The sequence below is a fragment of the Hylobates moloch genome, unplaced genomic scaffold (assembly GCF_009828535.3).
Source record: "Hylobates moloch isolate HMO894 unplaced genomic scaffold, HMol_V3 SCAFFOLD_15, whole genome shotgun sequence".
In the NCBI taxonomy this organism is placed as follows: domain Eukaryota; kingdom Metazoa; phylum Chordata; class Mammalia; order Primates; family Hylobatidae; genus Hylobates; species Hylobates moloch.
In genome coordinates this window covers 31,826,324-31,850,393 of record NW_026652290.1, presented here as the reverse complement: position 1 = coordinate 31,850,393, position 24,070 = coordinate 31,826,324, and the positions used below count along the sequence as shown (strand labels likewise).

The 24,070-nt window shown below is 44.7% G+C and overlaps 1 protein-coding gene and 1 pseudogene across 6 annotated transcripts in view; both read left to right on the top strand.

Annotated features, from left to right (window-relative positions):
* Positions 1 to 24,070, top strand: part of IL36G (interleukin 36 gamma) — a 218,476-nt gene that overhangs the window by 152,596 nt on the left and 41,810 nt on the right. The gene's annotated exons all lie outside the window — the stretch shown is intronic.
* On the top strand, positions 1,483 to 15,064 carry LOC116484195 (cyclin-dependent kinase 8-like; annotated as a pseudogene).

Sequence of the window (24,070 nt, the reverse complement as noted above, 5' to 3'; positions counted from 1 at the left end):
CAGAGTGAGGGGGTGGAGACAGGGGACTGAGCCTTGGAAATTAGTTTATTAGTTTTAGCTCTTCAGTTACAAGCAATAATAATCGCCTCTAGCTGATTTAAGCAAAAAGTATACTATAAAAAGAGCTTTCTAGAAGGATATTGGGTATATTCATTTCTTACTGCTGCTGTAACAAATTACCACCAACTTAGTGGTTTAAACAATGCAATGTATTATCTTGCAGTTATGGAGGTCAGTCTGGAATGTGTCTCACTGGGCCAAAATCAAAGTATCAGCAGGATTGCATTGCTTTGGGAGGCTCTAGGGGAGAGTCAATTTCCTTGCCTTTTCCAGCTCCCAGAGGCCACCTGCATTCCTTGGCTAGTGGCCCACTCCCATCTTTGCTTCTTGGATTATTCTCACACTGCTTTACTCTGACCCTCCTGCCTTCCTCTTTCACATATAAGAATGCTTGCAATTTACACTGCGCCCACGTCAATATCCAGGATACTCTCCCATCTCAAAGAGGTTTAACTTTAATCACAGATGCAAAGTCCCTTTTGCTATGTCATGTAACATATACACAGGGTCTGGGGATTAGAATGTGGACATTTTTGGGGTGCCATTATTCTGCCTATCATGTGAAGTAACTTTCAAAATGGAAAGACATGCTAAAGAACAAGTCGGGGATTTCTGGCAGGCCAGAAATGACAGAAGCCAGAAAACGTTGGTCCCATCACTCAGATGGGTAAGAGCCAATCATGCTTTTTGTTAGTTAGCAAAAGATTGAGATTCTAAGCAAAGCATGTGACTGCCCTAGTTTGGGTCATGTGTCGACTCCTTGGTCAGTGAAGGGCAGCACACCTTGATCCACACTCCCTCCAAGACTGTATCCAACGAGGCCAGTGATGTTCCTCAAAGCAGAGCTGGAGAGCTAATCTCAGGAGAGAGGCGTGTGGGTGGTGGGCAGGAAGACAAAGCTCACCCGTAAAGGAGGAGTAGGGACAGCACCCCAGGCACGGAGGTCAAGTGAGATGACACCCATGGGAAGAGCTCCGATAAGGTCGGCTGCTTCTGTTTCTGATCCTGATGGTGATGGTGATCAACACCAGCCCAGTGACAAAAAAGTACACAGTATATTTAGTAGATGTTCTCCACACAGAGAAATGGTAAATATTCCAGGCGAGGAATACTCCAAACATTCTACCTTGATCATTACACTTTCTGTGCATGTAATGAATACTTGCATGTATGCCATAAATATGTGAAATATTATGTATCACTACATAAAAGAAAAAAAAATGTCGCCAGGTGACACTGATACTTTGGAGAGGAAGGCATGTCTTCTTCATAATATCACAAAACTATTTTCATGACAAAGACACAGCTGTTCAAATTAGTCTCTGAGCCAGGGCTGTCTCATGGCAGTGAGGACTTTGGTTCCCTTACAGACTAGCAGAAAGGAGATGGGGCTTACTGACCATGGCCTTGAGGAGACCGAACATGCAGGCCAAATGGAGACACAGACAGCCTGGGCTTGGTCCTGCTCCAACCCCTTCCAACCTGGTGAGATACAGTGAGTCACTATGGCGTGAGTCACTCATACTTCCTGTGAGGCTCCACCAAGATAGCAAATGCATCAACACCTTACGGAAGCACAAGGCCCTCTGTATTGTTGACTTCACGAAAGGCATGGTTGTGATGATCACATTGAGTAGGCTTTTGGGTGAGAGGTGAAAACCCCAACTATCATGCATTGTAGCCCTCTGGTGGAAACTGTGCATCAGGCTCTAAATTTCAGGCTCTAGACTGACTCAGGGATGAATATTTGGAAGGTGAAGACAATCTGTGGTCTCTTCTCCTGTAGAGCAGGAGTCAGCACTTTTCAAAGAGTGCCAGGTTCTATATATCCTGCCACATGCTCTGTTGTTACAGCACAAAGAAGGCCATAGACAGCATGGCTGTGTTGGCAAATACACAAAACAGGCAATAAGCTGTATTTGGCCTTTAGGCTGCAGTTTTCCAAGCCCTGCACTAACACAAGGAGCTTAAAGGTGGCAGTGGTGGTGTGCTGGAGCTAGCTTATATCAGCTTGCAATAGCCAATTGTTAACATCTCTTCCGAACTCTGTGTCTGTGCCTTCATGTTGGTAGTTTGAAATTGGCTACCCCATTTAATGCTGCAACCTTTTCTCACCCCAGCACTACTGACTCCCCTTTGCCCTGTCTTATTTTTCCCACTCTAACATGCTATATAGTTGCTTCTTATATTTACTGTTTGTGTCTCCCACTAGCATTGTAAGTCCCACAAGTGCTTTGCTCTGTGATGTATCCCAAGAACCCACTGCAGTGCTTGGCACCTGTAGGAACTCCATAAGATTTTTATAAATGAAGAAAGGAAGAAAAAGAGAGGGAGGGAGAAAGGAAAGGAAGGCTTCTATTTAAATGATGGCCTTCTCCTTATTTCTATAGTAATATGACTTCCCCTGCAAAGCAGATGCATTTTGGAAAATGTGTATAAATAAACTCAGGTGGTTTTGAATTTCATTTTCCTAACTGTAATTGTAATCATGGGTCTTTATGTTTAGTGAAAAAGTTTTGGCCCTTATGCATCACACCTGAGAATCCCAAAGTATTGGTTTGTTAGGGCTCCCATAAAGAACCATAAACTGGGTGGCTTAAAACAACTGGTTCAGGAGGCCAAAGTCTGAACTCCAGGTTTTGGTTCATTCTGAGGGCTCTGAGAGGGAATCTGTTCCAGGCCTCCCTTCAGTTTGTGGTAGCTCCAGGGTTCCTCAGCTGGTGGCAGCAAAAATCCAGTCTCTGCCCCCATCTTCACATGACTGTCTTCTCTCTGTGTTTCTGTGTCCAGAATGTCCTATAAGGACAGAGTCATACTGAATTAGGGCTCACTCGAATGACTTCATCTTAAGTTGACCTGTATCTGTAAAGACCTTATTTCCAAATAAGGTAACATCCACAGCTACTGGGGGGTAGGACCTCAACATATCTTTTTGGGGGACATAATTCAACTCATAATACCCAACATGATAACTGTTCATCTCATGAAATGTAATGTCTCTCAAAAGGTGATCTCAGGGCATTTAATCTGTGACAGAAACTCCCATAGGAAACATTCCAACCAGAGGCTCCTTTCACAGCTGGTCACTCCTCCTACCCCATCCCACGTCCTGAGGCAGGGTGAGGCAGGTGGGGACAAGAGGAAGGCTGTCCTGGGAGTAGAAAGAGAAGACCTTTATTCACCCGGCACTCTGTTTGGGAATGAGCTATCCAGCACAGGATATAATAAATAGCTTTAGGAGTGGTAGACTCCAAACATTTTTTTGGTCCCACTTATCCTAATCAATTAAACAAAGTCTAGAACATGTCTTGAAATGCAGGCATTGGTACATTATGAAACCTACACAGAATTTAAAAATTTACAAGGGCTAAATAAAATAGGGACTGACATCTAATATTTTCTTCCCACATTCCCATGCGCTGTCTGGCTCAACCAACCCCAACCCTCACACTCATCCTGGTGGACACATGCCTAGTGATGTGAACAGCTGGTTCTCAGGGGGGCTGGTGATGGTGGATATACAGCTTTTGCCAATTTCCATGGCATAACTACTCCAAATATGGGCAATTTCAAACTACCAACATGAAGGCACAGAGTTCGGAAGAGATGTTAGCAATTGGCTATTGCAAGCTGATATAAGCTAGCTCCAGCACACCACCACCGCCACCTTTAAGCTCCTTGTGTTAGTGCAGGGGTTGGAAAACTGCAGCCTAAAGGCCAAATACAGCTTATTGCCTGTTTTGTGTATTTGCCAACACAGCCATGCTGTCTATGGCCTTCTTTGTGCTGTAACAACAGAGCATGTGGCAGGATATATAGAATCTGGCACTCTTTGAAAAGTGCTGACTCCTGCTCTACAAGAGAAGAGACCACAGATTGTCTTCACCTTCCAAACATTCATTCCTGAGTCAGTCTAGAGCCTGAAATTTAGAGCCTGAAGCACAGTTTCCACCGGAGGGCTGCAATGCATGATAGTTGGGGTTTTCACCTCTCACCCAAAAGCCTACTCAATTTTTTACTGCAAAAACATGTTATCATCATTATTTTTTACTTAGCCCACCTTTCCTTGGCAATTTTCCATAGGAAAATGCATTCTAAATTTTAACTAATCAGGGGACTTGGAGCCTCTGGACACCCCCTTGTTCCTTGCCCACAGTCCCTTGCAGAAGGTGCCTTATCAGAGAGGCTCCATGCAGGGGCTCAGGACAGGATCAGAGGTCAGTTGCACCAAGGGGGCAGGGACAGATCCTCTCTGCTGACCATGCAGAGGGGACTGTTCAGCACACTGTCATGGTCCTGGTGATTTCTGGTCCATAAGGGAATTTTCACATGCATCGGGTGATTGTCACATCTGCACAACACTGTGAGGAAGGCAGGGTGAGAATTTGTGTGCCCATTTTATAGGTGAGAAAACAGATGCAGAGACATCAAGTAATTTTACCACAGTCATGTGGGTTTTAAGTGGCAGACTTTCAGGTGCTGTGACTCCTAGTCCAGAGTTCCTTGCACTGCCCCTGAGGTGCTAAAACTCTACTGTGCTTTAAGACTCACTTGGGGAGCTTCCTAAAAAGAGAGATTGCACAACCTCAGATTCTTGTTTAACTGTTTTGGGATGTAGCTCAGGGATCTATCTGCCTTAAAAAAAAAAACTCCCAGGTAATTCTGATGCAAGCGGTTCTTTCTTGTCCACCCTTTGAAGAAACACTGCCTCCTCCCCATACATTTCATTAGAAAATGGTAACATGTTTTTCAGCCTGAGAGCCATTTCTGGGTGACTGGACATTGGCAGCCTGCTGTACTAGCTTGCAGTCTAGGCTTAAACACACATGATAAAAGATGTCCTACTCCAGATGATATTGAGAGGTGACAGTGTGCTGGCAGTCCTCACAGCCCTCACTCACTCTGGGTGCCTCCTCTGCCTGGGCTTCCACTTTGGCAGCACTTGAGGAGCCCTTCAACCCGGCGCTGCACTGTGGGAGCCCCTTTCTGGGCTGGCCAAGGCCGGAGCTGGCCCCTCAGCTTGCAGGGAGGTGTGGAAGGAGAGGCCTGGGCGGGAACCCGGGCTGCGCGAGTTCCGGGTGGGTGTGGGCTCGGCGGACCCCGCACTTGGAGCTGCCGGCTGGCCCCACTGGCCCCGAGCAGTGAGGGGCTTAGAAGCTGGGCCAGCAGCTGCTGTGCTCAATTTCTTGCCAGGCCTTAGCTGCCTTCCCTAGGGGCAGGGCTCGGGACCTGCAGCCCCCGATGCTTGAGCCTCCCCCCTCCTCCGTGGGCTGCTGTGCGGCCGGAGCCTCCCCGACGAGCACTGCCCCCTGCTCCACAGCACCCAGTCCCATCGACCACCCAAGGGCTGAGGAGTGCAGGCTCATGGCGCCGGACTGGCAGGCAGCTCCACCTGCAGCCCCAGTGCAGGATCCACTGGGTGAAGCCAGCTGGGCTCCTGAGTCTGGTGGGGACATGGAGAACCTTTATGTCTGGCTAAGGGATCGTAAATACACCAATTGGCACTCTGTATCTAGCTCAAGGTTTGTAAACACACCAATCAGCACCCTGTGTCTAGCTCAGGGTTTGTGAATGCACCAATGGACACTCTGTATCTAGCTACTCTGGTGGGGACTTGGAGAACGTTTGTGTTGACACTCTGTATCTAGCTAATCTGGTGGGGACGTGGAGAACCTTTGTGTCTAGCTCTGGGATTGTAAACGCACCAATCAGTGCCCTGTCAAAACAGACCACTTAGCTCTACCAATCAGCAGGATGTGGGTGGGGCCAGATAAGAGAATAAAAGCAGGCGGCCCAAGCCAGCAGTGGCAACTTGCTCAGGTCCCCTTCCACAGTGTGGAAGCTTTGCTCTTGCTCTCTTTGCAATAAATCTTGCTGCTGCTCACTCTTTGGGTCCACACTGCCTTTATGAGCTGTAACACTCACCGTGAAGGTCTGCAGCTTCACTCCTGAAGCCAGCGAGACCACAAACCCACGGGGGAGGAACGAACAACTCCAGACGCGCCACCTTAAGAGCTGTAACACTCACCGCGAAAGTCAGCAGCTTCACTCCTGAGCCAGCAAGACCACGAACCCACCAGAGGAAGAAACTCCGAACACATCCGGACACCAGAAGAAACAAACTCCGGACACGCTGCCTTTAAGAACTGTAACACTTACCGCGAGGGTCGGCGGCTTCATTCTTGAAGTCAGTGAGACCAAGAACCCACCAATTCCGGACACAATATGAGTCTGAACCATGGAAAAATTCCATTGTGTGGCACATCTGGTGGGTGTGCACTGTCTCCAGCAGTGAGGCACCCAGTGAAGACAGCATCTGGGAGAGGCTTAGTTACATGCAGTGAGACAATGTGGGCTAGACTGCTGAGCCCTCTGCAGTTTACTCTGTCAGGCAATGAGGGTGAAAGGCTGAGCAGACCCACGTGCAGACCATACCATCCAAGGAGACAGGTATCAGTCAGGCCAACCCCAAGTGCAGCTGGAGAAGCAGTGCCCAGGTATGACCGGATGTGTATCCAACCAGGAAATCTACATATAAATGTAAGAGGAGAAAATGAACAGATGTTGCTCTTATATTTATATGTAGATATTTATGAAGAGCATATAATTTTGTTTTGTGTTTTAAGAAGTTTATAAGTATGCCTTAAAAATGTATAGTATATATTGTTTCCGTTAGATGTTTTGTTTTTCATACTTATCCACATTGACATTGTAGCAACAGTATAACAACCTCCTCTACAAAAGCAGAAGGAAGTGAAGCTTTGAAGGAAGCACCCAGTGAGCTTGCCCCTTTCAGGTGGGTGCAGTGAGCAGGAGTCAGTGAGGTTGGGATCCTTTGAGAGGAGGCAGTTATTAACCAGGAAAACTGTACTGCATCCTGGCCACACCTGACCCTTGGACAATGGTGCTTGGAGCGCCTTCCAGCTCTTAAGGCTTGCGATTTCTTTCTCTCGCTCTTCACCCACGATGATTAAATCTTCTCCTACAGAGTTGGACAACAAAGCCTTGGGTTCCTGCCTCCCCTGGTGTGATCACGAGGCATAGACATGGCCAGGAACATGTAGGTGTCTTTGAAAGCTGAACAGTTAGTAAATTTCAAACCTCATTTCACCCACCAGTAAAATGGGGATAATAATAAACCTATTTTACATAGGGTTGACAAGAGGAGTAAAGAGGGATTCAATGAACGTTCATTATTATCATTTGTAGTAGCAGTGTTGATAATATCAACTGAAAGTTCATTATCATTATTAGTAGCAGTATTGATAACCCTCTTTTCTGTGCCTTCTCACTGGTGGGCCCAGGCCATCAGCAATGCCCAGGGTGTCATGGATCTCTGCTGCATCGGGCACCAGCTGTGTCAATGGTGAGGACAGTACAAGGGTGGGCAGGGCAAGGCAGGAAGCACCCAGGAGCAGCAGCTTCGTGGGGTGAAGATGGCAGGAGCTTAGGGACAGTCAGAGGGGGTGTGCTTCCTCTTGTGGAGCCTTTCTGCATGGGGAGGACCTGCTGCAGCTGTGGCCATAGATTCACCTGAATATGGGTGGAATTAGGCATTCAGCTGGGTTAGCTGTGCCTAGAAGGAGGAACTCTAAACTGAAAACTTGTCCCTATTGCCACCTGTGATAGGCAGATGATCCATCCATCAGTGGCTGAGCTGAGGTGTGCATGGGGATAGGTAAGAGCTCACACACAGCGCTGATGACTGAGTCTATTTAGAACAATAGATGTAAAATCTGTTAGTGTAAAATGTGATAGATTATTTTGTCAATTAGCAATGATACCATATAATTATATACATACATAAACATAAACACACACAGTATTGTCCCCTACTCATTCGATAAACCTGATGCCTTTAGCTGGGATTCCCAGCTTTCACTCTCCTCTCTGTCATCTGCTGTCTATATCCTCCCCATCCTGTAATTCTGGCTTATATGCCACTTCCTCCCTAAAGGCCTCCCTCAATCCCTTGCTGGAAGCGACATTTTCCTCTTTGAGCTGCCCCTGCTTGTGCTTTGGTGAGGTCAGCTGTATTGCAGTACCTTGTATTGCGGTTGTCACATCATTGTATAGGATTAATTTCTCATACATGCCATATTTTTCAAAGGGCCTCGTGTGGGGCTTTAACAGTAACTACGCCACCACACCCAGTTAATTTTTTGTATTTTTAGTGGAGATGAGGTTTCACCATGTTGGCCGGGCTGGTTTCAAACTACTGACTTCAGATGATCTGCCTGCCTCAGCCTCCCAGAGTGCTAGGATTGCAGGCATGAGCCACTGCACCCAGCCACCTATCAAAATTTTAAGTGCCATTTTTATTTTTTATTTTTTGTAGAAATGGACAAGCTGATGGCAAAATTCACATGGAATTGCAAGAGGCTCCAAATAGCCAAAACAATCTTGAAAAAGAATAACAAAGTTGGAGGATTTACACTTTCCAGTTTCAAGACTTAGCTACAAAGCTACAGTAATCAGAACACTATGGTCCTGGCATAAGTGATGCTGGACAAGTGAGCCCCAAAGTGGGATTTAACCCGTGAGGGTTCTTGGCCTTGCCCAGAAAGAATTCAAGGGCAAGCCAATGGGAGAAGAAAACAGCTTTACTGAAGGGAAAGTATTACAGCTCCAGCCCTGTTACAGCTCGGACTACTCCTGCACAGTAGGGCTACCCTGTAGGCAGAGAGTAGCAGCTCAGGGCAGTTTTGCAGTCATTTATATCCACTTTTAGCACATGCAGATTAAGGGACAATTTATGCAGAAATTTCCACGGAATTGGTAATAACTTTTGGGTCATCGAATCATTGTCATGGAAGGGGGGTGGGGAACTCCCTGGTGTTGCCATGACAACGGTAAACTGATATGGCAAACTGGTGGGTATATCTTATGAAAAGCTTCTTCCACCCCCAGCCCTGTTTCAGTTAGTCCTCAGTTTGGTCCAGTGTCCAAGTCCTGCCTCCAGAGTCAAGTCCCACCCCCTAACTTATAAGGAGAGATGTAAATACGTGGAATAGAATTGAGAGTCCAGAAATAATCTCATACATCTATGATCAACTGATTTTCAGCAAAGGTGCCAAGACCATTCAGTGAGGGAAAGCATCATATTTTCAACAAATGGTGCTGGATAACCACATGTGAAGGAATGCAACTGGGCCCTTATCTCACACCATATACAGAAATTAACTCAAAATGGCTCAAACACTTAAATGTAAGTGCTAAAACTATAATATTCTTAGAAGAAAACAGGGATGTATCTTTATGACCTTGGATTTGATGGTTGATTCTTAGATGACACTAAAAGCATAAGCAACAAAAGAAAAAAAATTTAAAACTTTTAGGCTGGGTGCACAACTGTAATCCCAGCACTTTGGGAGGCTGAGGCAGGAGGATCTCTTGAGCCCAAGCGTTTGAGACCAGCCTGGACAACATGGTGAGACCCTGTCTCTACAAAGAAAAAAAAAACTACCTGGATGTGGTGCACACTTGTAGTTCCTACTACTTGGGAGGCTGAGGTGGGAGGATTCTTTGAGCCCAGGAAGCTGAGGCTACAGTGAGCCGAAATTGTGCCACTGCACTCCAGCCTGGGTGACAGAGCAAGACCCTGTCTCAAATAAATAAACAAATAAATATACAAATACATAATTATAGATCTCTGGATCTTGCCTTTGGAGACTGACTCAACTAACTGGTCTGGGTGGGAGCCCAGCCATTTGTATTTTTTGAAAACTCTCCAAGTGATTTTATTGTGCAGCCAAGGTTGAGAATCACTGTATCATAGGGTTGGACTCCTAACTGGAAACAGTTTGCACCCTCAGGTGTCACAGCATTCTGATAGTAGTTAAGCTTTCCTCCTAGATTTTCTGATATTAGATGAGTCATGTTTACAAGTTTTTACCAAGAGAAAAACTATCTTTCTGCCCTTACTTTCTTACACTATTCTAATCCCAGAACCCTTTGGAACTTCCACTGGGAGATGAATCTAGAAAGTGACTCTCTTGGCTACAACAGAGAGTAATGTTGGCCTGTTTGTGCCAGATCCAGTTGGTGCTAGTGGTGGGACAACACCTCCCTGAAATCCCCTCCTCTCCTGTCAGATTCAGTGCCCCATTTGCATCACGTACAATCATCACTATGGGTTTCTATTACCTTGCTAGGGCATTTGGAGGTCACATATATACCAACTATTAGTTTTGAGCCATGGTTCCCAAAGTGTGGACTGTAGGGCACCCCAGCACACTCACGAGGTGTCATGGGATATTTAAATATTCTGAAGAAAACACAGTGACATCTGTCAGACCCATGAAAACCATTGGCATTAAATTGTTTCAACCCAATTACTTAAGAAGCAGAACTGGCCAGGCATGGTGGCTCACACCTGTAATCCCAGCACTTTGGGAGGCTGAGGCGGGCAGATCACGAGGTCAGGAGTTTGAGACCAGCCTGACCAACATAGTGAAACCCTGTCTCTACTAAAAATACAAAAATTAGCCGTGCATGGTGGCATGCACCTGTAATCCCAGCTACTCAGGAGGCTGAGGCAGGAGAATTGCTTGAACCTGGGAGGCGGAGGTTGTAATGAGCCGAAATCATGCTACTGCACTCCAGCCTGGGTGATAGTGAGACTACATCTCAAAAAAAAAAAAAAAAAAAAAAAAAAAGAGAGAGAGAAGCAGAACTGTCAGGTGTTTCTTTTGGCTTAAAGTACTCTGTGAAGAAATTCCTGGGACACTAAGGATACCATGAACTGAGAGAGTTTGGGAACCTCTGCTTTAGAAGCTGGAGGTAGCATTCCTTGGGCACAGTACTGCCTTGGGATAGGTCAATCCTTTTGATGGTGCATTTAGGTGTGGCATGACAGCTCTTAGAGCGGGACCAGGATATGCTTGGAGACAGAGGGAACTAGATTGAGCTGCCAGATAAAGACATGCCAGCCTGGCAGGGTGTAGTGACTCATGTCTGTAATCCTAGTGCTTTGGGAGGCTGAAGTGGGAGGATTGCTTGAGGCCAGGGGTTTGAGATCAGCCTGGGAAACAAGAAGACCTCTACAAAAAAAAAAAAAAAAAAAATAACCACATGTGGTGGCATGCACCTGTAGTCCCAGCTACCTGGCAGGCTGAGGTAGGAGGATCACTTGAGCCCAGGAGGGTAAGGCTACAGTGAGCCATGACTGTGCCACTGCACTCCAGCCTGGGTGACAGAAAGAGACTCTGTCTCAAAAATAAATTAAATAAATAAATAAATATATAGTGGCCATGACATCCCTAGAAAGACAAGGGCCTGGGAATAGGTAGAAGCCAAGGGAAATGAGAAATGGGGCGGGGGGCCTGGAGCTGGAACTGGGGGAGCAGGATGGCCTCTGAGAAGTTCCTGATAGCGTTGTCACTGAAGTGTCTGATGTTTAGTTGTAATTATTTGCTGGGCCCCTGTCATCCCTCATATCTGCTAGCTCCTTGCTAGTCAAAGTGTGGTCTGGGGATCAGCGGCATCAGCATCACTTGAGACCTTGTTAGAGATGCAGAATCTAGAGCCCCACCCAGGACCCAGAAACAGAACCTGCGTTTTAACAAGCTCCCCAGGTGATTCTCACACACGGTCGCACTTGAGAAGCACTGGGCTAGTTGACAGACTCTCAAGCATGGCTGACATTGAAATATCCATGGAGCAGGCTTGGCATTAGGATGTTTAAAAGTCCTCCAGGTGTTTCTAAAGCCAGGTTTGAGGAATTTCTGGGCTCATAAGAATGTTTTGTGATGGTGCTTTGTGTGTGTGTGTGTTGTGGGGAGTTCTGGGTCAGTTGGCACCAACACAGGAAACAATTGAAATATGTGAGCCATGAGAGAGAGGTCAGGAGATAAAAGAAATTAGTGACATGAGAGGTACTCCTCAGGTGTTAGGAAATAGGGTAGAGCAAACCGGGTTTTCCACCGTATGTTGGATAGGGGTTCAAGTAAATTTCTACTTAAAAATTACAAACAGGGGCTGGGTGCAGTGGCTCATGCCTGTAATCCCAGCACTTTGGGAGGCTGAGGAAGGCGGATCACAAGGTCAAGAGATCAAGACCATGCTGGCCAACATGGTGAAACTGCGTTTCTCCTAAAAATACAAAAATTAGCTGGGCATGGTGGTGCATGCCTGTAGTCCCAGCTACTCGGGAGGCTGAGGCAGGAGAATCTCTTGAACCTGGGAGGCAGAGGTTGCAGTGAGCCAAGATCGCGCCACTGCACTCCAGAGTGAGACTGTGTCAAAAAAAAAAAAAAAAAAAAGAAAGAAAATTCCAAACACGATGACCCCAAGCCTGCAGGACTTGGAGACATCTAGGTGACTGATACTCAATCACAAACATAATTGGTCACAAGGCTGATGAAATTCACAACAGACCTTCAGATGGTATGCACTCAAGTGATATCCACAAGTTCACCTAAAGAAATGCTATAGTCAGACATTTGGCATCAATCTCCATCAAACAAAGATAGTCCAAAGCAACGGGTTCCAAAAACACTTTCCTAAGACAAATTCTCTATTTGCCTTTGATACCAGTCATCCCAGCCCTTGGAATAGAGGAGCAAATGATACCAGTGGTACCCTACCACAATGCACTAAGGTATTATACTCTCACGCTCCATTTTCTCCCTCTGTCTACATCACTAATAACTCTTTGATTTCTGGTGCAAGCCCTCCTGGGAGAAAAAGTCTACTCTTGTACCTTGGAGCAAGTTGCTCGGAGTAGGTATTGAGCATAAAATTTGGAAAGTTAGAAAAGCTATTAGAAGGAGATCCTTCTAGTTGAAAACACAGCCTGGCCAAGTCAATGATGCTATTTTATCTCCCCAACCTTGCAGGTCCATAGCTAAGGAAGACAATTTAGGCTTGGGCTAGAGGATGGGAAAGGGAAAAATTACTGATGCCACAGCCCAGAGAGGTGTTCCAGTAATCTGAGGGTGATGACCACATACCTGGTTCAGGGATGTACAGTGTTAACAGCTGTGAGTGGGTGCCTGGAGTTCTGGCGTGTCTTTTAGCACAATGATACCTGAGACTCTTGCATCATTGGGAATAATAAAATGGGGGTGGATAGATATGAAATTATGATAGCAATAAGCAATCAGCTAATAGCTTCACTGATGGGACAAATTAAAGATGACTGCAAATTCTTTGGTCCAGGATTGGGATATAGGCAGCATGTGTATTGGAACGCTGATAGTCTGAGGCCATGAAAAGTCCACCTACAGTATCGGTAGGAGGAACAAGCCTCACTTTCTTCAGTGGGGGTCCCTGTGTGTGACTGCTGTCTTGATTCCCTGGGTGGCCAGTTTCATTCGTGTGTCTTTGGTCCACTTGACTCTGGGGTGGCTCTGTGATTGCTTGACCAATAGAATGTAGTGGAAATGATGCTGTAATCATTTCCAGCCTCTTCCAGTCTTAAGGAACTGGCAACTTTTATTAACACTTTCTGTCCCTTGGAATACTTGTTCTTGCAACCCATCCATCATACAGTGAGAAATTCTAAGCTGCCCCATTAAGAGGCCCACATGGTGATAAACTGGGGTCTTACATACAGCCCTGGCTGCGCTCCTAGCTGACAAACAGTAGCAACTTGTCACCAGGTGAGTGAACCACTTAAGACTGCATCCTCCAGCCCCAGTTGAGCAATGTGGAACAGAGTAAACCATCTCAGCTTAGCCCTGCCCAAATTGCAGAATTATGAGCAAAATAATCCACTAGGCTTTGGGCTGATTTGTTCCAGATTACTGGAACAGAATTTGGTACCAGGGGTGAGGTGCTACAGCAACGAAAGCTTAAGACATGTGACTTTGGCTTTGGGTCTGAGTGGCAGGGAGAACTTGGCAGGCCTCAAGGAAACTTTTAGGGAGGGTTGAAGGATAGTGAGGAAAAAAGTAGGGGAAGCTGGAGGAAAAAATGATGCTTGGTATGTAGTGGTGGGAAGTTTAGCAAAACTCACCTGAAGTAATGTGGGAAATTGTAAGAACTCAGAACGATTTAAGGGCATGTTTTATAGGTCCTTTAAGAAACTTCTAGGGCTGGTCCCAAGGAAGCCTCACACATGGTAGAGAAAGGCTGCCTTGAAAAGAAATATAAGTGTGTTTTTTGGTCTAATAAAATTGATTATAAATGGATAATGCAAAACATTTTAAAGAATTTTACTAGCTTACATTAGCAGATTTGGATCCAGTGATTGTTACATTCTGGTACTGAGCCCCTGAATTACTTCTTTGAGTAAGGCATTATACCAAAGCTACTGATATTTGGGCTTATAGGATGTAAGTTTGAAGAACTACTAATGTCAAAACCAATATTTCACGGTCGACAAGAGGACATCAAAACTGGTAATCCTTATCACCATGACTGGCTGGACAGAATACTCAATGTAATGGGATTTCCTGCAAATAAAGATTGGGAAGATGTAAAAAAGATGCCTGAACATTCAATATTAATGAAAGATTTCAGAAGAAATATGCATACTAACTGCAGCCTTATCAAGTATATGGAAAAACACAAAGTTAAACCAGATAGTAAAGCATTCCACTTGCTTCAGAAGTTTCTTACTATGGACCCAATAAAGTGAATTACCTCAGAACAGGATCCCTGTTTCTTAGAAGACCCACTTCCTACATCAGACATTTTTGCCAGTTGTCAAATGCCTTACCCAAAATGAGAATTTTTAACAGAAGAACCTGATGACAAAGGAGACGAAAAGAACCACCACCAGCAGCGGGGCAATAATGGAACTGGCCGAATGGTACTGGCCACCCAGGAATCAAGACAACGGTCACACACAGGGACCCCTGTTGAAGAAAGTGAGGCTTGTTCCTCCTACCACTACCTCAGGTGGACTTTTCATGGCCTCAGACTATCCGCGTTCCAATCCACATGCTGCCTATATCCCAACCCTGGACCGAGCACATCACAGCCGAAGAGCAGCATGGGATACTCAGCTACCTCCCAGCAGGCTCCACAGTACTCACGTCAGACACATGGGTACTGAGCTGCATCGGAATCTTGTCCATGCACTGTTGTGAATGCTGCAGGGCTGACTGTGCAGCTCTCCATGGGAACCTGGTATGGGCCATGAGAATGTACTGTACAACCACACCTTCCCAGTAGCCAAGTTCCTTCCACCACTTTTCACAGTTTAGGGTAGTGGCTTCCAGGTTGTACCTATTTTGGAGTGAGACCTGAAAAGAAAGTGCTAGCACAGTTTGTGTTGTGGATTTTCTACTTCCATAGTTAACTTGACATGGCTCAGACTGACTAATACATTTTTTTCAGTCACAGTCTGTAGCAGTTGAAGCTGAGAATGTGCTAAGGGCAAGCATTTGTCTTCATATGTCATGAATTCTTCCAGTGTTACAACATTATCTGACCAATAGTACACACATAGATACAAGGTTTAACTAGTACTTGAAAACATACAGTAGGTGTTAAATCAGTGAAATAACCAAGACTCAAAATGAGATTATTTTGGTACACCTTTCTTGTTAGTGTCTTATCAGTGAATTGATTCAATTTCTACATTAATCAGTGACCAAGAATATTGCTTGGATTTTTCTGAAAGTACAAAAAGCCACATAGCTTTTTTCAGAAAGGTTTCAAAACTCCTAAAGATTAATTTCCAAGTATAAGTTTGTTTTTATTTTCAACCTATGACTTGACAGGTATTAAAGCTGCTATTTGATAGTAATTAAATATATTCTCATTGATATAAACCTGTTTGGTTCAGCAAACAAACTAAAATGATTGTCGTAGACAGTGCTTTATTTTTCTTGTTGGTGTTGCTGATTTGTGAGCATGCTTTAAGATGAAAAAAGCATGAATGTTAACTTCCTTAAAAAGGTGCAGCATCCAATTCAAATATTATTGTCCTGATTTTAATGCTAGTTGATGTAGTGCTATTAAAATTTTGTTCAACATGGACACAGAGAGGGGAACAACACACACCAGGGCCTGTTGGGGGGTGGGGATGAGAGGAGGGAACGTAGAGGACAGGTTAATAGGTGCAGCAGACTACCATGGCACGCATGTACCTATTTAACAAACCTGCATGTTCTGCACATGTATCCCATTTCTTTTTTTTTTAAGAAATAGAAAAAAATAAAATAAAATTTTGTTCACTGATTCTTCCTTTTTAAAACTTATTTGCCTGTTGTTTAGGATGCCCTTACTTCAGCAAAGGAGAAGGAATAGGAAGGCCTTAGAATTTTTGAGGAAAAAAAAAGCCTATAACATACAATGTACTGTATCAAACTATTTTACATGAATGACACAAGTATTCTGAATAAAAAAAATTGAACATTGTTAAAAACAAGGTATCATGTAATTTATTTTTCATAAATAAAAAAATTATAGTGGCTTAGACTGAAAGGAACAGAGAATTAAAAAAGTTAAAAGGAAGCCTTAGTATATTATTCTATACATTTTATATGTGCCGTATTTGCCATAATTGGATGAGGCTTTTGGGACCCTTGGGAGGTTGTGAGTATATTTTGCATAATGGAGGAATAGAAATAGCTTGTACCCAAAAGACAGATTGTGATAGATGCAAATTTGTTGACACTTATCCCATTGAGAGATGTCCTCTATATGTTTCACTCTTGAATCAGTGCAGGTTCTGTGACTGATCGATAGAATATGGCAGAAAAGAAGTTTTTGCCAGTTTCTGGGCCAAGGTCTTAAGAGACTGTGAACTTTCACTATTCCTCCACCCTTCTGTAGGTTGGGATACTTGCTCTTGGAATCCAGCTGCCATTCTGTAAAGAAGCCCATGCAGCCCGAGAAGGGGCCATAGGGAGAGGAATTGGGGCCCTTGGTCAATAGCTCCCTGTCAATTGTAAGCACCAATTTGCTGGCCACTTGAGGGAGCCATCTTCCGTGTGACCCTCCAGTCTCAGTCACACTTCCTGACACTGCGGGAACGGAGACAAGATGTCCTCATTGAGCCCTGCCCAAACCACAGATCTTGAACAAAATGCACGAGTGCTTTTTTTTTTTTTTTTTTTTTGAGACGGAGTCTCACTCTGTCACCCAGGCTGGAGTGCAGTGGCATGATCTTGACTCACTGCAACCTCCACCTTCTGGGTTCAAGTGATTCTCCTCTTGCCTCAGCCTCCCGAGTATCCGGGATTAAAGGCATGAGTCACCACGCCCGACCACGAGTGCTGTTTTCAGCTGCTGTTTTGGGATGGTTAGAAATGCAACAGTAGATAGCAGAGATATTTTGATTTTTGTAATTTTTTGCTGCAACCATCTTCTACTGCATGAAATTATCTAAAACATGTGGAGGAGGTAGAAAAAGATGAGGTGGCTGCACATCCACTTCTACAACAAGCTGACACAGAAAGTAGCCAGGAATGAGAGGGAAGGGGCAAAGACTAGGTTAAGTCAGGGAGTGAAGCTGGGCTCAGGGAAGACTTCTGCTCTTTTTCATTCTTCTTAACAATCAGGGAGTCCAGGCAGAAGTGGCCTGTCCCATCTCTTCTTCCAGGTGCTCATTTAGACTCAGCTAACATCTCTCCCCACCTCCTCTTTAACACATGAAGGACCCCTCTTCTTTAACACACGAAGGACCTTCTGGAGACTTCTCTCAACTAAGCCCTACCAAGGGCTTACTTCTGTCTATGGCCCCTTGGCTACTTGATGATTTCATGTTCTTTATTTTTTTGGGGCAAATATTCCTTAATATTTTTAATTTTTAATTAGTTAGGATCATTATGTTTCATAATGCCAAAAACAGATGGTCAACTTAGGGAAAAAATGTATAAAGCAGTGAAGAACATATGTAACAATGAGTACTATGATGCACATTTACTGAGCACATAATACATGTTAGGTACTCTTTCTCTTTCTGTGTATTGCACTTAACTCTTACAACAACCCTAGCACATAGATAAAGGAACAGGGGCTTTGAGGCTGAGTAAATTGCCCAAGGTCCCATGGCTGATAAGTGGGAGAGAGGCTGCAGTTTTCTGTCCCAAAGGCTATGGTCCTAACTATTACACTATGCATCATCTTAAGCATTATGAATGTTTAATGTCTGTCCTTCCTGTCTTTTATGTGTGTGTGTGTGTGTGTGTGTGTGTGTGTGTATTTATAAATATAGAGGCATGCATGGAAAAATTCACTTATAACCTATTTTGTCACTGACAGTATATCTCCAATGCCTTTCTGTCACAAGATAGCCTTCTACAGATCATTTTTAACAGCTTCATGATGTTCTATTGAATGTGTAAAGATATGCAGAAAACCTCATGCTCTTTTCAGCCATTACAGGAGTTTTTAGTAAGGGGAGATGCATCTTTGTTAGGAGAACTTCTTGTTAGTCTTCCCTGGGGATTGGGGCTCCTCAAATTGTACCAAAATAACAAAATATGGTCATTAAAATGTGTTTGAAAGAGAGTTTGTCCTGTTTATTATCCTGGCCTTTGTTTTGGTGAAGTCTGATATAGGTAAGGAATAAAGATTGGGCAGGAGTGGGGGAGGACGGCTGAGTAAAATAGTTTTCAATAAGGAGGGATGAGACTGGAGCTAGTCAAGTTTTGGTTGGAAGTAAGGAGTGGGTGATAGAGGAAGAAGGAGCAAGGGAGGGAGAGGAGAACAGAAAGGAGGGGAAGGGAGAAGAAGCCATCTAGGATCTAGCGGTTTCCTGACTAGACTGAGGCATGGAAAAAAGGGACAAGTGAGTGATGGGGTCATAAGTTGTTTTCTGTGGGACTACACTGTAAACCCTCTTCACTTCTCCTACAAGTCTCTAGCATCTTCTATATTGCTAAGACATATTTGATTGGCATGGGAAGCTGGAAGGTGAGGAAAGAGGACAGCTTCCATGTGGGTTATACATGGAGGTGCTGCAATTCATTGAAGAGATTTCATATTGTTGGACATTAGGTATACCCTATAAGCTCAGCAGTGAGGTGAATATTTCCTTAGAATATAGCCTCTAAAGAGGATTCTAGGTTAAAGAGTAGGCACAGGAAAAGGCTTTTAGTATATTTGAAAACTTTAGAAATGGGAAGGTTTTTGGGGGGCGAGTTGTTGTCTTAATATTTCATTTTTCTAGCTTGTGTGACATCCTTTTGAAAGCAGCAATTCTGGCCTTTGTGAGAGCTTGTGAACGCCTGCAGGTGTGTGGACTGGTGCGTCCCTGCCTTCCTATATGCACGGCCCCAGCTGGGCCCAGCAGAGTGCTGTTACAGAACAATTTCCAAGGGCTGTGTCTCTAACCTTTGGTCTTGTCCCCCATTGCTGTAGATTTGGCCAATTGACTTCGTAAGTGCCTCTTATGAACATAGATGTTGGCAATGGAAGTTGAGGACCAGTCAGTGGTTGTTTTACTGAACACACAGGGTAACTCCCAACACAATGCTGACCTGAGAGAATTCCAGCCACCCTGATTCTCAGTCTCTTTACATCTGAAAGGGTTCTGTTGCACTTTTTCCCCTATCAAAATGTCCCTGCAGCTACTCAGCAGAGCTGTCGCAACTTATAGGTAGAAGAGATGACAGTCCACAAACAGAAAGGCACAGGACGAGAGTGGTCTGGGTGATGCTTCCTGTGGGGGAAAAAGTGATGATGGTGCATCTGCACACCTATGTTCATAGGTAAGTCTGGGAGGAGGTGACCTCCCCTTTGGTTGAGGTGTTGAGATGTCTTGTTAGAATGCCACTATTCCATGATCTGATGCATTCTGTGGGTATTTTGTGGTATGGCCACTACAGGTACCATGCTAGGAACAATGCCAGACACTGCCTGCTAAGCCACAGCATGAGTCACATGAGCATTTGTGGACTTTGTGAACTAAAGTTATTGAACTAAAGTTATCTGAAAAGGAATTTAGGGAAAGGGGACTTTATTCCAGTGAACAGTTTGCAAACCAGGGGGAGACAGCCTTCAGTGTAAAATGAAGATGTGTGTGCCCCAAATAACAAAGGGAGAATTTGTCTTTTAGAGAGAAAGTTTCCATCCAGGTTACACTTATGCAAATGAAGTATGCAAGCTTGCTTAGTTCTGATTTGTTTACACTTGCCAAATTCGGATTGGTCCGTGCAGGGTTTTCTGGGAACTCCAAATACATGTGTGACCTCTAGTCATACATGGCAAATGGCCACTTGGCTCTAATTTGAATTTAAGCCCAGTTAATAACTCAGGATTAACCTTTTTCAGGGTTCACAGCTCTGAACAATGGACTTAGACCTGCAGGACATAGTCTGTTCCTAACTCTGGGACTACCTGTGCCTTTTGACTGTGCCCAGTGAGCAGCTGTGGCTCTGGGCCCGAACCCACAGGGCGATGAGGCACAGAGGTATGCTTGGAGCAGGCTGTCCTTGCTGAGTGATCATGAAGATACACTTACATAGAGCAGCACCTTTCCTTCCAGTCTTTGTGATTTAACTCATTAGACCATTATAACAAGAGTCAGTCCTCTATTTAACCCATGAAGCATAGGTGGAGTCCAAGCTTAGTTTGTGAAGGATGAGCCAAAAGGATTCTTCTCTTGTAGACCTCAAGCTCAGCTCTCTCCATGGGCCGTGGAGTAGGTGAGAAGGCCTCTGTCTTCCAGAGCCCACTGCCAATCATCTACATTTTCTGTTAGCCCAATTCTAGGACAGTGCTTTACCAACTGAAGGGTGAGACCCATCATAAGTTATAAAAATCAGTTGAAAAACAAAAAGGTACAGAACAGAAAATAAAAGATGAGAATTTATTAAACATAGTGATGTTACTGGAAAAGGGGGTCTCCAACCAGACCCCAAGAGAGAGTCCTTGGATTTCACACAGGAAAGAACTCAAGGTGAGTTGCAGGGTGCAGTGAATTGAGATAGTTTATTGAAAGCTATTCCATTACAGAGTAGAGCATCCTCAGAAAGCAAGTGGAGGAACGTGCCATCATTAAATTTTTCTTATATAGGAATCTTGTCTATATAAAGACTAAACTAAGCTGTGCCTATGTGTGGGTGGGCTGACAGCATGAAAAAATTTATTCTCCTATTGATTTAAAGAAAACTATCCTTGACATTTTAGTGTGTTTAAGTACATCAAAGCATAACTATAATTATCTTGAAAGCATATATGGGTATTGGGACATCTGGGCTTTCTGTTGTTGTAGAAGTTTGTCCTTGCAGGAATTACCAAGCCACTTTCTTAGCTGTAAACATCTTAGGGCCATGGGTCGTGACTGGCAAGGAATGTGTCTTGCTAGTTTTAAGATGGGCTTGATTTGAAAATGGTGTCCATCTGGGTCTCCTAGGCTCCTGCTTTCCTAACAGTAAGGGTAAGTGCTATGTTATGAAATGTCATTTCTGCCTTTAGCTTGCAAACTCTTGATGGTGAAATTCTCCTGTCTCTTTTCAGCGGGGTATTCTGCATCCACGTCTTCACAAGGAGCTGAAAACAAATTGGGTGAAAGCAGCTGAGTTTTATGGGACACGCTAATGTTTTAATGTCATTTGGTGTGGAATTCAGATGTCCAAGCAACATTTTACACTACAAATCTGCAACTTTAATAATCACTCAAAGTACCTGAAACTCAATGCTTTCAGACAGACTTGGTATAAAGCCACCACCTCTTTCTATTATGGCAGCCCTATCCTGAGGACACAAATTTCTGCAGTGCTTCTGGCATGTCTCTGATTAAACAAATGTCAACAGGGTTAAAACAAACGTCATCTCTGATTTGTTTGTTTTAAAGCCTGGATTTACTCATTGAATATTTCACTCCTACTAGCATGTCTTGTAGTAGTTTTCTTCAGGAACCCTAATTATTGCTATTAAAAATATGTGTGCAGCTACATGTTTTTTAAATCAATTTGCAATGAAAACTTTAATTGAATAATCTATTAGTGTTATTATTTGAAAGTGAAATCTTTTCTTTTTGCTTTCTTGTTCTCACACATAGTGCAGACAGTTCCCACACGGGCTCATAAAGGGAATGATTCTGCCTTGTGTGAACATTTTGCCTTTATTGTTAATTGCACCATTTTGTGACTAGCTTCTTGACCCTGTTGTACCCAAGCTCATAATGTACATTATTTCTTACTTTGCACTTGTAGACACTTGAGGAAGTTCCTATTCTTTGTTTCTTCTTGCTTTTGTTCCCTGTGATAACTTTTTCATGCAGACTTTTTTTTTTTTTTTTTGAGACCGAGTCTTGCTCTGTCATCCAGGCTGGAGTGCAGTGGCGTGATCTTGGCTCACTGCAACCTCTGCCTCCCGGGTTCAAGAGATTCTCCTGCTTCAGCCCTTCTAGTAGCTAGGATTTCAGGCGTGCACTACCACACCCAGCTAAATTTTTCAAATTAGCCATCCCACCTGGCTAATTTTTGTATTTTTAGTAGAGACAGGGTTTCAACCATGTTGGCCAGGCTGGTCTCGACCAGGTGATCCACCCGCCTTAGCCTCCCATAGTTGCAAGAGCTATTCTGAGCTCAGGGCTCTGGCAGCCACAAGCCCAAGATGCGGTCTCCAACATGTGGCCATTCAATGTCATGGCGCCCTCCACTGGTCCTGGGAAGCGCAGCTCTGCCAGTAGCTCCAGCAGGGCACAGCTGTTAAGTCGTGATGTTCTACAGGTGACTGAAGGGCAATCTCTGGACTCCTTAGCAGCTAGGTCCTCTCTGTAGCAGGACCCAGGAGAAGGCAGGGGCTGAGGATGGCTCTCTTAGGCATTTGTGATGAACCAAACGTGTGCATTCATGAAACTCCTGTGAGCAAGCAGGTGAGTAGAGTTGGGTTATAAAAAGTTTTAGGGTCTCACTACAGAGCTGGACTTGCTGTGTAGATGGTGCAGAGCCACTGAAGAGTTCTACCTGGGGTCATGGTGTGATTGGGTTTGTGTTTTAGGAGGATTTCTTGGCCAGAATGAGGCGGGAAACCCAGAGCAGGGAGTGGCTAGAGGTGGGTGTGCAGTTATGGGCCAGTAATCCAGGTGATAAATGGTGTCTCTGAGCTTCAGGTGGGTCTCCATCTGCTCTGTACCTTTGAGACTGGCCTTATGGGCTGCCTTAGTGGTCTATTGTCCTCTATCTCCTGGTTGCGCTCAGGCAATGGGAGATCAGAGGGAGGAAAGAGAGCTTGGTTAGAGTGCACCCGCGCCCCTTCAGGTTGGCAGTGGCCACATTCCCCTATACAGAAGGCCACAGCTTCTGTCAGTGGCCCTCCCACAGCCCCACCTTTCTCAGTGGGCCAGCCACCTTCCCATCCCTTGCTCCTCCTCCTCCAGAGAGGATTGTGGATTTCCACTGTCAGCAGTGCCTGGAGCTCCACCATCTCCTGCTGCTTCCTCTGGTCCTGCCTGCAGTTTTATAAATAACCCCTTCCTTACTTTACCTCCAGCATGCACCTTTTGTGTGTATACTCTGCCCCCTGACAGCACCTGACTCATGCCAAAGAGTTTGAATTTTTTTCTCCAGGCAACGGGAGGTCATTGGAGGGTTTTAGACATAGAGAACAGATGTGTATTGTGGAAATATCTGTCTGACTAAAGTGACCAGGATGGTCCAAAAGAGTGAGAATTTGAGGCAAGCAAACCATCAGCAGGCCAGCAGCAGAAATCCAGGTCATAAACAGGGAAGCTGAGGCTCACAGGGTTGGAACAGGGGATGGGAGAGGGAATCCAAACAATTCCATGAGCATGTCAGTTGCACATATTACTTGGTAACTAATTTTGTTTTTATTTTTATGTTTTGAGACAGAATCTCGCTCTGTCACCCAGGCTGGAGTGTAGTGGCATGATCACAGCTCTCTGCAACCTCCGCCTCCTAGATTCAAGCAATTCTCCTGCCTCAGCCTTCCGAGTAGCTGGGACTACAGGTGCGCACCACTACACCCAACTAATTTTTGTAATTTTAGTAGAGATGAGGTTTCATTGTGTTGGCCAGGCTAGTCTCAAACTCCTGACCTCAGGTGATCCACCCACCTTGGCCTCCCAGAGTGCTGGGATTACAGATGTGAGCCACTGCGCCCGGCCGGTAGCTAATTTAAAAAAGCTGTAAATTTAATG